This window comes from Sitophilus oryzae, unplaced genomic scaffold (genome assembly GCF_002938485.1).
Source record: "Sitophilus oryzae breed Bouriz unplaced genomic scaffold, Soryzae_2.0 scaffold_815_pilon_pilon, whole genome shotgun sequence".
Classification (NCBI taxonomy): Eukaryota; Metazoa; Arthropoda; class Insecta; order Coleoptera; family Curculionidae; genus Sitophilus; species Sitophilus oryzae.
The window spans coordinates 6,175,273-6,188,162 of record NW_022147434.1 but is presented as its reverse complement, the minus strand read 5'-3'; the positions used below and the strand labels follow the sequence as shown (position 1 = coordinate 6,188,162).

Sequence of the window (12,890 nt, the reverse complement as noted above, 5' to 3'; positions counted from 1 at the left end):
AAAAGTTATATCCCCGTATTTGTTATTTTTATTGTTTTTTTTTCAAACAAGAATTTATTTTTTCATTCAATAAACATAAATGTTGGATACTTTGTTTTATATATTTTAAAAAAGCTCTTTGCTCATTTTCTTTTTGATAAATGTATCTGCATTTTTACTGAATATTTCTTTAGATTAAGTATGTCATTCTGATAGTCAATCCCCGGATCCCGGGATTATAGGTTCTAATCCCGGGATTTCAAAACGAGATTCCCATCCCGAAAATTGAAAACCTGAGTTATATCTATTCTTGGAAAATTTGAAGTTCTTGAACCCATTATACCTATTTATAGGTACATAAGTACTTATATTAGGTAAACAAAAGGTAATCATTTTTTTTTTCATTTGGTTAAAATTATGTTTTCTGAAAAAGATTTGGTCTGGAATTATTGAAAATGTCGCGATAATTGATAATGAGATTAATGGTTGCTTAGTCCCTATATATTAGACGAGATATGTCAACTTAAACCTTTTAGCTTCATATCTCCAGACAGTTTGTGAGATAATTTGTAATTTATTTTAGAGGCCCAGCATTTGACTTTTAGATAATAGTACCCGTATAGCTCATTAGATGCCAAGCCTGAACGTTAAATTTAAAAAGGAAACATCAACGTTTACAAACAATTTGGAGAAACCCCACTCACACGGGATAAGTCTATATTATCAATTTAAACATTCCTAGCTTACAAAAATTGGCCTAACAAACATACTCATTTTTTAAAGCAGCAAAAACTTGTTTAAGGACATTTATACTGCAAAGTAACCACCAGCACTACATACTGCAATTTGCAAATTATAACGACAAAACAGTAGCTACATGTACAGGGTCAGCAAGGTTTAGTTTTAGGTGCCGATATTCGTGTGTACGAAGTAGTGATGAGCAAAATATCGTAAACTGCGATTCAATCGCAGCGATTTTTAAATCACAATCGCAACCTGCGATTGGCTCTCATAGGAAACTGGGATTGCGATTTCTTCTATTTACGAGTTTCAATTTAGACAACCAATATTACTATAGTTGCAATTTGCGATTTTGCTGCAATTGTGATTTTGTAAGTAAACTAGAACCTTGATAATATCTGCGAGTTTGAATTTTTAGGATTTGCGATATTGTTGCGAATGTAATTTTGTGGTCTATTAAAGCATTTTATAGTAAACTGCGAGTGAATTTTCTCTCTAATATCGGATATTTCTCAAGAGTGGTTAAACACTATAATTTTTTTATTTTTTCTGATAAATAACGAGATTTCGTTTGTTAGTACATGACATGATTGATTGATGTATTCAATTGTTTTTGGCCACTTCCTGTTTCACCAAAAATTACTACAACTTTTGATGTTTAAATGGCACCGTCGGTATTTTTTACTTTATTCGATAGAAAATAACACTCTGAATAGAATAGCATGTCATAATATGGCAATTTTTGACATTTTCGCTTAAAAAATCGCATTTTAAATTTCAATCTAGTATATGTCATGTCTCTTTTAAAAACACTAATTTTTAATAAAGATGTCTTAGAAAAATTGATTTGATCGTCTAATGTTTTTAGTGTCTTGTCCTGGCCAGTTAAAAGATGCCCAAATCGTATTTTTAATCATATCTGAATTTTTGGAACATAATAATAAAAATAATAAATAATAAACATAATATAATAAAATGGAACGAGGGTGGCTCATTAGTATATTTAGAAAAATCATTTTTTTACGAAAGGGTGAGGGGTGAGTTATCTTAAAAAACCATAATTCTTTTAGATTTTTTAAGAATTGGATAAAGAATTAGATAATTCAGAACCGTAGAAAGAGTAGGTATGTGTAGTTGCAGCAGTTGCAGCATATATATAAAGTTTTAATACCTATAATGTGTTGCAGGTATTAACAAACTTAAAAACTAAACTACTGATTATTATTTTTTTTAACTGTTAAGCTATAGATACATGCAGAGACAATTATATATATAGTACAATATTTCAATATTAAAATCGCAATCGCAGGTTACAGTCGCTGCGATTTTGATTGTTTTGCTCATCTCCAGTACGAAGAGTCTAGTCAATATGCTCAGTTCAGTACAGTAAGATGTACCGAATAAAGAAAGAAGAGCAAGTGTTTTTCCAAGCGCACGAAATATAGCGCCGGATTAAGTTGTTTAGACACACACTTCCCATTTTTCTATCTTCAACTTATAAAATCGCCATCGCGATTCACTCCAAGTCATGTATACTGGGTGTTTCTCAAAAATCGCTCACCTCTGCAACTTTTTATTTTTCATATAAAAAAACGAGATTTCATTTCAAATTTAGATATGCACTATCTTTGCAATACATATTTAATCTCATTTTATCATACGCTATATCAAATATTGATACTACCAAATAAAAAATTCCTCCGTTTACTGCTATAACACTTTCACCTTTTGTCTAAGTTAGCATTAAATAATTGCCAATATCACCGAATATTAACTAAATACCCAATATCAAATCGCAATCAGCAGTTGATGTATAACAGCAGTACAAGGTGTAGTCGATAATATCGCCCTTATCAATAAGTAATAAAGCTTATCAGTGTTATTAATAATATTTAGACATATCTTACAACAATAATCGCACTATGTTGTATTTGGTACGTTGATTTAATGCGATAGAAACTCGGAATAGATGATGATTATATCAGAAATAACGATTGGCTTTATTTTGTTCAAAAACACCGTTCTAAAAGGACATTGTATAAAGAGGAACAACAAATAATATTGTAGAAAGAAATGTGTCGAGACCTCCGTAGAGACAAACATGAGTTTCTAAATTGAGTCACTACCTATTATTCGTTCAATTCCTCAATTTTAATATATAAAACAATTACATTCTAATTGTTACCGTTCTTATTTATTTACAATCTATCAAGTACGTAATCATCATCGCTTTGGTCACAGTTTAATTCGTTAGTATTTGGTGATTTGATATTCATTGTAAGCTAGATAGATTAAGTTGTTTAAAACAACTTGTTTTAAAATAACAATTTTTCAATTTTGTTTTCAATATCAAAATTATTACTTTATTGAAAATAAATATTTTAAATTAATTTTGATGGATTCCGTAAACAGTACTGAATTGATTAAGTATAAAAATTATGAAGTATTTCTGATAGTAGAAATGAGCTACCTAATATTATGTTAAGTTATTCTTTATATTAGTATGTTTAGAATTGCATTATAGGAATAATTGGTTAATAGAAGATATCAACCTTCATTCACAATCACCAATTACAATTTCTACTATAGGCAGCTATTAGATTTAAGTGTATGAAGTTCATTCTAGCTTTAGCTCAATTTTTATAAAAATTCATCCAGTTCAAAATGCATTTTTTTATGATAATTTGTTTTTTCAGGAAGGTATCATTGCTTATTTTCAACTTCTAAATATATTATTAGAAAAACGTGAACAACACTCAATCGGAATCGGAATAATTAACCATGGCAGAACCCACTAATGGACACACAAATGGGGACTAACCGATAGTCCTAGATACGATTGCGGACATCCTGAACACACTCCTTTTCATATCGCAACAGAGTGCCCATTAACAAAGGCGCAGTTCTCTTTAAAACATCTTCATGGGGATGGCCTGGATGCTATAGAATGGATCGCAGAGCTAAATCTTATATGGTAAATTAATATTTACAGAAAAATATCAAACTTATTATTTCAAATCGTGTAGCGTTTTTTTAAAACATTATCACTGCGAACGGCAGCTTTTCGTTGGTAGAGCAGTCGTGGATAAGGTATTTCACTGGAAAGAAACTAATTAACAATAATAACTCGAAATTATAAATATTGAGCGCCAGGCATGTACAGAGAAAGAAAACACAGTTGTATATTACTTAAAACTAATTACTATATTTATTCATGATGTTCTTAGATGGTACATGACATTGTAGAGTTCTAATAAATATATAGTGGTTATATGTCAAAGAAAGTGGTGGTAAGAGTCGTACTAAATATCAATGAAAACAACTACGATAAAATACAAGACATGTAAAGTTTAAGAGAATATACGAAATGTAGCATTACTTTAATTAATTTGATATATTCCATATGATGCTAAATCGAAGATGTTGCAACCTGTAGATTCTAGAATCTATGTTTGGTTATTCATCTGTTAAAATAGTGCGATAATAATATCTATAAAAGTAATACCATTACAAGATGTAATGCAATGAAACCTAAGATTTTTTATTATTATATTATATATTTTATTATATTTTATATAATTATATTATATATTATATATATTATATATATTATATATTAATATATTTAGTATTAATTATTATATTAAATATTAAATCGACATGAATGTTCTTAACAATCTAACCACTAAACATAGTCTATACGATATTATTTAAGATGTACGTTATTGTTTAAGACTGTAAATGTAAAACTAGAACTTAAATCTACACTTAGCTGTTCTTTATGTAATCTTGCTTTAAACAGTAACAGCGTGAGGTGGTCTCGCATCTCTGTACTCAGCCATCCAACACAACCAAAGGGGCCAGAATGAGGACACCATGAATTGATACAGCCGTAACTAACTAGCTATAGCTGGGAACGAAGCAGCATGGGACTCAAGCTACATCCACGCTGTGGCACTTATATGTAAGAAAAAATTGTTCTTACTGGGGACACTCGTCCACAGGACATCCGTACATAAGATAATGTCCGTACATAAGACACTACTCGTACCTTGGACACAGTTTAAAACCAAACAAGGTCTAATAAACAAAATAAACCTACCTCGAAATACTTCCGAGGGCTCAATAAATAATAAAAAACCTGTCCTTTCTTCCATGTGACATTCTGGAGGACAAAAGAAAAGGGACGCCAACGTGCCAGCAAAATACAAATACAAGTTGGGACATCCGTAACTCTACCCTAAAAATATTCAATAATAATATCGAATCTATAAAAGGTAATAACTCATCTTTACCTGTAGCCTCGAAATAGCAGCTGATTCAGATTATACCGCAAGATTTAAATAATCACCATTTCTAAAAACTGGGACTAATGGCGTCTGACAGGCCAAACGGTCAAACCAAAAGTGCCGTTAAATCACAGAGAGTTGACAGAAGCGATGTTGACAGCGCGCGCCTCCACAGAATAGTGAAACGATAGCAGGGTTGGCGACTAGGGAACGTAAAAATTACGCCAAGCGTACCAACAAAATGATCAGGCCTGAACGAGAGGGAATCCGGTGACGATAGGCGAGACATCATATATTATATGTAAAAAAGACATGTAACGAACTAAAAACGTTACAATCGATTGTGGCAATTAGTACGCAAATTTTTGCCAAGAACATATTTCTTATAAATTAATTCTATCGTGTTCGCAATTCTGGTAATCATTTTGTCATTAAAATGGTCTGATTTTTGTTATATATCAAGAATTTAATAATAATCTAATAATTTTTTAGTCTTTAGTTTATTCTTTAGTTCTCAGTTCTTTACTTCATTTATTTTACAAGTTTCTAACGGTCACACACACGTTTCGGTCAGATGTTTTACTGACTGTTATCAAGTGTAAACTGTAACACTTTAATATCACCGAAATTAATCTAATATAATGGAAACGACAAAAAAAATTCTGGAAAGTTCGAAATTCTTTTGGTATCATTACTCAATCATTGTCTACCAGATTCAATGAATCTATCCTACCTTAAGTTCTATCTTGTCCCCGTGTATGCATATCAAAAAGAAGTCATTGCAATAATTAAGCCTCGAATTAAACTTGAGATTACTACCATGGTGCACACTTGTATTTCGATTGTGTATAAATAATCCTAATTTCCTTGAAGATCATTATAGACATTTTTGATACAAGAGAGTTAACAGCAGCATTAAGATAAGCGTGGGGAAGTTGCACGGGCAGTGCGTAGCACGAGTTGTATAAACACACAAGTATCTTAATGCAGTTAACTCACGTGTATTGTACAATATTTTATCTACGTCTAGCTATAAAAACACACAATGAACTTTAAAAATTATTGTACTTAACTTGATTTTTAGAATAAGTATATAGATACCTATCCTAAAAATCAACCTATCCTATATACAACCTTAATCTTTCCGGGACCGTGCGGGGTAATTCAGTTACCCCAGATGCATTTTTTCTTTGATAACTTTTACAATTATTATTTTTCACTTTTTTCCTTTCAGGTAATCCTAGAAAATATATTACAAAACCCTTTTTTAACAAAAATAGCCAAATATTTTTTTTATTTTCCGCCAAAAACTGAAATTTACTGCCTGGGGTACCTTCGTTACCACGCACGGCCTGCAGTGATTCGAAATCCTACAAGCACTAAGTAATATGTTTTTTCGTGTTGATGACTTTGTATGAAGACGTAAACAAGTTCTAGATTTAGTTTAGTGTTCGTATTTACTGTGCTGTAATAAGTTATTGTGCGTATTTATTGGAAAATGGCGCGAAAGGAATATACTGATGACGGGCTAACAAAAAAGAGACTCAATTCGCTTCGAATTCTGCGCGCGAAGAGCAATCCTCCAACACAGGGACTTGTACATCTAAACGTTCAAAGAAGGAGATGAAATAGTAACAATTTTCACAAAACTGTAAAAATAGCAATAGCTTTATTTCTTGCCGAAAACATAGTTTCCATAAATCCTGCTAAAGAGATTCAACCAAATTCAAACCAAAGATGCGGCTTTTGCACCCAGATCATTTAACAGAAAAATAAAAATATTATGTAGTACATGCAAAAAAACCATTTTTAATATTCACCGCGTAGAATGTAAAACGTTTTTATGCGCTGACAAAATAATGTATAGAAAATTAATAAGAGTTTAGTTTTAAAATTACATGTTTTTTTTTTATATTAAACAAAGACAAACTATTTAAATTATTGACGTTTTATTATAAAATTTTACAAATAATTATTGACAATTTACCTGAGTGACAAAATATTAATAGATTTTGAAATATTTCAGTGGGGTATATATATATCATAGTTACCCCACATGGCCTGAAACGTAACTTTTCGTAGCACGGTCCCAGAAAGGGGACCTTAATAACCTTTGTGCAAATAACAACATGCATGGCAATGTCAATATGACAGTAAATAATACTGATGTCAATAGTTTAAAAAATGAGCGATTCGGAAAGAATTCCCTCTGACATTGAAGAAGAGGCATTCAGAGCCATTTCTGGATTTCTTCCAGCAAGATCGTAGAATACATAGAAGTGTGAGTATACATACTCTAAGTATGAACAATAGTGCACCGAAAAAAAAGTACACAGCTATGGAAATTAAAAGGTTCTCATAACATATTTTTCTAATTTATCTGCTACTTATAAATATACAGTCGACGCGCTAAAATTCAAAATAAATTCTTAGTTATAAATCGTTTGTAAATAGTTCTATAAGTCGTTTATCGTTATTAGTTTTGTTAATTAGTGTTAAATAAATAGTGTTTAAATAAATTGTGACTTTCTATCCACACGGAACCGACGAAAAACGTAACAATATTTTTTTCATCTAAACAAGAAGTGCGACAATGAAAATGCGTGAGTTAAGAAGCTCTTAACTCACTGACGTAGATAAATTGTTTTAACAAACCTTGATATCATTATTATCATAAATTGGCGTAGAATCAAATTAATACAAGGTGCATTTAGTAATTTGCCGTTGTGACAGGACAACAATTGAAAATCTTCAGGCCTATCTAACTTATCAATATTTTTCTATAAAAATATTATATGGACTGTGAGTTCTTTCGACAGTGGGAAGAAATCCACTCGAAGTTTATTTATTACGAAAATCTTATATTCAATTCGTTTAATGATTCAAATAAAACTAATAATACAAGAAATACAAAGAATCTGAAGTGCAGCATTCTAAATTTCATCATTCAAATTCCAGTAATTACCAAAGTTTACAGAATATTCTGTAAACTTTGATATCACTGAATGAAACGACTTATCCTGAACTAGTAAGTTTTCAATTTTTATAAGATACAGTAGGTACTGATGCTGTAGAGAGACTAAAAATTGATAATACGTAAAAAATATAAATATTCAATTTTTTTCTGAAAAATATCGTGATTGCCTTGATGTTGATTATATTTTATTGGAACAATTTGTGTTCCATTAACTGTAGAATCCCTACCGGTAATTTACATACAAGTAAGTCTTACATGTATTGTATTGACAAAAATTGTTTCAAATTGAGATCTTCGCAAAAACTTATCTTGTGTCAATCTCAAATCTCAATGTAGAATATTCCTCATCTGTTTACAAAATAAAAGACCTTCATGAACTTATACTTGATAACGAGGCCCATAAAATATGTTTTTTGAAAAACTCTGGGAGATACCTGCTATTCGATAGAGGACCTATTACATGCTATTAGTTCAGTACTCATTGTACAAACTAACCATATTATGTATATCTATTTTCAATATTTCTGATAGAAACATTAATGTTCTGGGAAAAACGAGAGTTATTTTTTAGTTCTTTTCTACTATAAAGAAACCTTCAAAATTATTTAGTACTGCATTCACTTACAACAAAATAATTATGACAACCCTACCTGTAATAATTCTAGCGCTTTAATTTCAAATAATAATCCCAGAACTCTAAACAAACTCGAACAAACATCAACAGTTTACATTTCAACAATCCTCACTAAAATTCCGTCAATCACCGTACGAGCACAAACAAAATGTCACCGACTGGAACGATTTATCTCAAAACCGCCGGTCCAATTTTCATCGCATATAGGTACTGTACTCGCGCGCACACACCTGCACTTTGCCACCTGTGCGGTCGCTTTCTGCTGCCTGCTACCGACGACGTCGGTCGATCCTGCTGGTCGGTGGCGTTTATCGCAGGAGACGCGAACGACAGCGTGGTGCGCCAATCGCCCAACACATTCGACTGCCGGCCGCAGGTTGGCCGCTACGTCTTCGTCCGTCGGTGAAGTCCTCCCGTTGAGCCGCCACGCTGACGATGGTCCGTTGTTGAGGACGACCTTTGGGAACAGCCTCGCAAGGTTGGCAGATGTACATCGGGGACGTTTGTGTATTTATTATTACATTCCTGCAGAAGTTTATATAGGTACTGCGTAATCAGAAAGATTTGTGATTTCATTTGCAGAGACAGTTTCCATAAAAACTTTTGAATGTTCCAGACAAGTGGGACCCGAGACGAGAACATTTAAACCATAATCAATTTTTAAAATTTTGTTAGTTAGGTCTCTTGAGGAAGACGAACTAGGAACAAGATCTAGACCAAAAATTGGTGACTTTAGACTCCTGGGTACTTCTAATTAGAGGTGGGCAAAGATTGAATGAGTCGCTCATTAGAACGAGAATTAAAAATGAATCGTAAGATTCGATTCACTGCTTAGAATACGGTACATTCAATTGAATCGTGGACAGCACGGTGTTGTATTATTGTTCAGAGACTCGACTTGAGAATAAACCAGCAGTAAACGCCAAAACTTCAGACACACTATAAAAGAAACTACAACTACAAATTATTCTCGTTGTCACGACATATACACATAATGCTGCCAGCCCAAACATACATACCGAATTGTCTGGTTATTTACCCACGGATCCATAAAATTTGAACAAACGAGTTGTAAAAAAGAGTCGTGAGAATTGAATCAGATCACAATACGATCGTTCGTTGAAAGAGTCGTGAGAATTGATTCATTGCTTACAACACGGTTTGCTCAATTGAATGGTGGGCAGCACGGATCCATAAAATTTTTATCGATGACCCGTAAAAAAGAGTCGTAAGAATTGAATCGGATCATAACGCAGTGGTTCGTTTCTACGGCTCGTTCGTTCAAAGAGTCTTCAGAATTGATTCTTTGCTTACAATACTGTTTGCTCAATTGAATCGTGGTCAGCACGGATCCATAAAATTTGAACAATGAGCCGTAAAAAAGAGTTGCAAGAATTGAATCGGACCACAATGTGGCTAGTTTGTTTCTACGGCGCGGGCGGAGGTGATATAGGCATAGAGAGTCGGGCACCAATAGTTAGACTTGAACAAAAGCCCTAAATAAACATCGGCACAAAATGCAAATGAGAAGAAAGTTATTTTCAAGAAAAAAAAATTATAGTGTGCTTAGTACAGGAGTCTCTGTAATGCATTTAATTTTCACGTTAATATTTTTGTTAAAGTAACATTTACCGACTATAAACCATTAAATATCGGACTAAAAGACAAAATCGTGTTTTATGCAACTCCAGATAAATATTCCCCAAAAAATCCTATATGGGTATTTCGCCACTGCAAGAAATTTTGTCAGAAGTTAGGTTTACAGATATACAAATTTGCCTAACAAACAAAAAAAATGCTTAACGTTTCGGAAAGTTTATCTCTTTCCGTCGTCGGAAGCAAAAAAAACACAAAGAAAAGAGAAAAAAACTATTTAAAATATTTAAATTTAACTATTCGAGAACACTTTAGTTTTTTAAAACAGATACGTCTACAAAAACCGTTGACGTTCTTAAAATGACATTATATCAAGTTAAAGTTCAAAATTAACAATTATTACTACCTGATAACAATTACTTACTATGGTAAAACTAAAAAAACCCAAACTTTCTGTATGATTATTTTTATTTTTTACGTATGTTATGTTTATTTATGTTATGTTCTTTAAAATCAAAGAAGCGATTGCCATACATTACTAACATCTACAGATACATGAAGAATACATTTATTTTTATTAAATAAATGAAAAAAATATTGGTTGACTGCAGTGTTTTTTTTTCAGATAAATATTGTTGGCCAATGCTCAATATGATAAAAAACGGCGTCAGCAATGGTTATGAAATGAAGCTCGTTGTCATTTTATATTATGTAAAATTATATAGGGATGATATCGATGTTCATTTCCAAGCCAACCGGACGTCATTTTTTTCGATCATGCGGTATTATATATTATTTATTATATGATTATTAAATCAGAATTAAAATATGCTCTAAAAATATTAAATTTTTATTAAGAAGTCTTTAATAAATAGTATATATGAATTGGATTATTGGTAAAATAATCAATTCAATTACGTCAGTGACCATAAGATGTTGAAAAATAAATGAAAGAACTGTATATTTATTTATTTGATCCCTTAAGTAATTGTCCGACCAAATTATCACCGGTAGTGTCAGTTACGATTCTTGTTTTTATGAAAGGTGAATTAATGTGCAAATGAACGAATCGTAGGAGTCGATTCAATGTTAGAAATTGAATCGTGTGTTTCGATTCACCAAAAAGAATCGTAATGTCCATCACTACATTTAATGTGTTTCTCTTAGTTCTCTATTTTATATCTTTTAGGCAATAATCATGTGTCACACAACCAAAAACACTGCAGTCAACCAATATTTTTTTTGTTTCCCAGAATTATTACTAGCATAATTTCTTTAAGTTTATTAAAAAAATCTTCAGCAAATAAAAAGCTTTTACAAATCCATTTTATTTCTCCGTCAGAAAGTAAAAAAAATCCCCGTCATTAATTCGCCATTTGGTGTATCTATCTGCTTTGCGGTCCAGTCGTCAGTCGTCAGACCGCCGCTGACCAAATTCGTTTTTGTATCGCTTTTTAATGGATTTTAATATTAAATTTTTAATGATTCACGCTTTGATTGATGACGTTTCTCGAATAACAAGTGTTATAATGGAGCAGCTCGCGGCCTATCGCTAACAAACAATAATTGATGTTCCAAGTCAATGCACTATAATATTTTTGTTTTTCAATCTTAATAATGTCTTTATTTTTATTGGTTTTTCGGCCTTTTTTATTAATTATGTTATTATAATTTGTAACATAGATTTGTAATCTACATTAGAAACCCATTTTCATTACTAAACTATATATCTTGAAAAAGTAACCTTCTTTACAAGAAAATATGTATTTTTACTTAACATTTTTTTGTTTCGGTTCACTAAACAAAAGCGCCAATTTCTTAATTCTAGGGTTCTACAACATTATAGTAGGTCTAACTGGATTGTCACGGGGTTTCTAACAGGACACTCTCATCAACAAACACCTCAGTAGGTTGAAGTTGAGGAACAACGGCGAATGCAGATTCTGTGGGGAAAATGGCGAAACACTAGAACATCTTATCAATGAGTGCGCCGAGACGTCCATGAACTTTGGCACAGCTGATGTCGAGGATGGAGAGCTGGCCTCTGTGGAGCCGTCTCAGATACTGGCTTTTGTTAAAGCCTTGAGACTGTATGATATTATAACGAGTTATAACTCAAGAAAGGGGAACACACAATAGATCTGTAAGGTAGCGGTGATTAACTCCCCTCCTAAACATTCTACATTCCATACCTGGTCACTACAAAATGTATAAAATATATAAAAAGTATACAAAGGGAAAGAACCTGATAGCCATACCACCCGTCCAGTGCTCTACTGTAAAATAAGTATAATGGCGCTTATCATATTTTTCCCCTGGACCCTTCAATTCTAAAACATTCAAAATTTCCACATTTTTGTTTGCGAAAAAAACTTAATTAATGACTACGATGGTTCTAATAGTACTAGCAAATTTCAGAAATTTTCCATTCTTGATTTGCAGTTATACGATATAATTCAGATTACATGTCCTTTATTACCTAGTCCTTGTCACATAGGTAGTTAAGAACACTATACATCACAGCTTTTTTTTCTGAACCTTCCAACTGGTTTTGCAAGTGTAATTTCAAACCCAAAGAAAGCAGATTCCTTTTTCTCCGTAACCAGTCCATGTGTTAATTAAAATCTAACAAAAACCAGGGTTGGCAAGTTTTAGGTATAGCAGTTTAAATGAG

The 12,890-nt window shown here is 32.2% G+C and overlaps 1 protein-coding gene across 4 annotated transcripts in view; it reads right to left on the bottom strand.

Annotated features, from left to right (window-relative positions):
• LOC115889505 (cordon-bleu protein-like 1) overlaps positions 1-12,890 on the bottom strand; it is a 494,950-nt gene that overhangs the window by 210,404 nt on the left and 271,656 nt on the right. The window contains exon 1 of one of the 4 annotated variants that reach the window (XM_030909521.1): positions 8,637-8,966. The exons of the other annotated variants lie outside the window; for them this stretch is intronic. The gene's annotated coding sequence lies outside the window, so the exon portion shown is untranslated. Of the gene's footprint in view, positions 1-8,636; positions 8,967-12,890 lie in introns of those variants that run through there. 4 annotated transcript variants of the gene reach the window in all.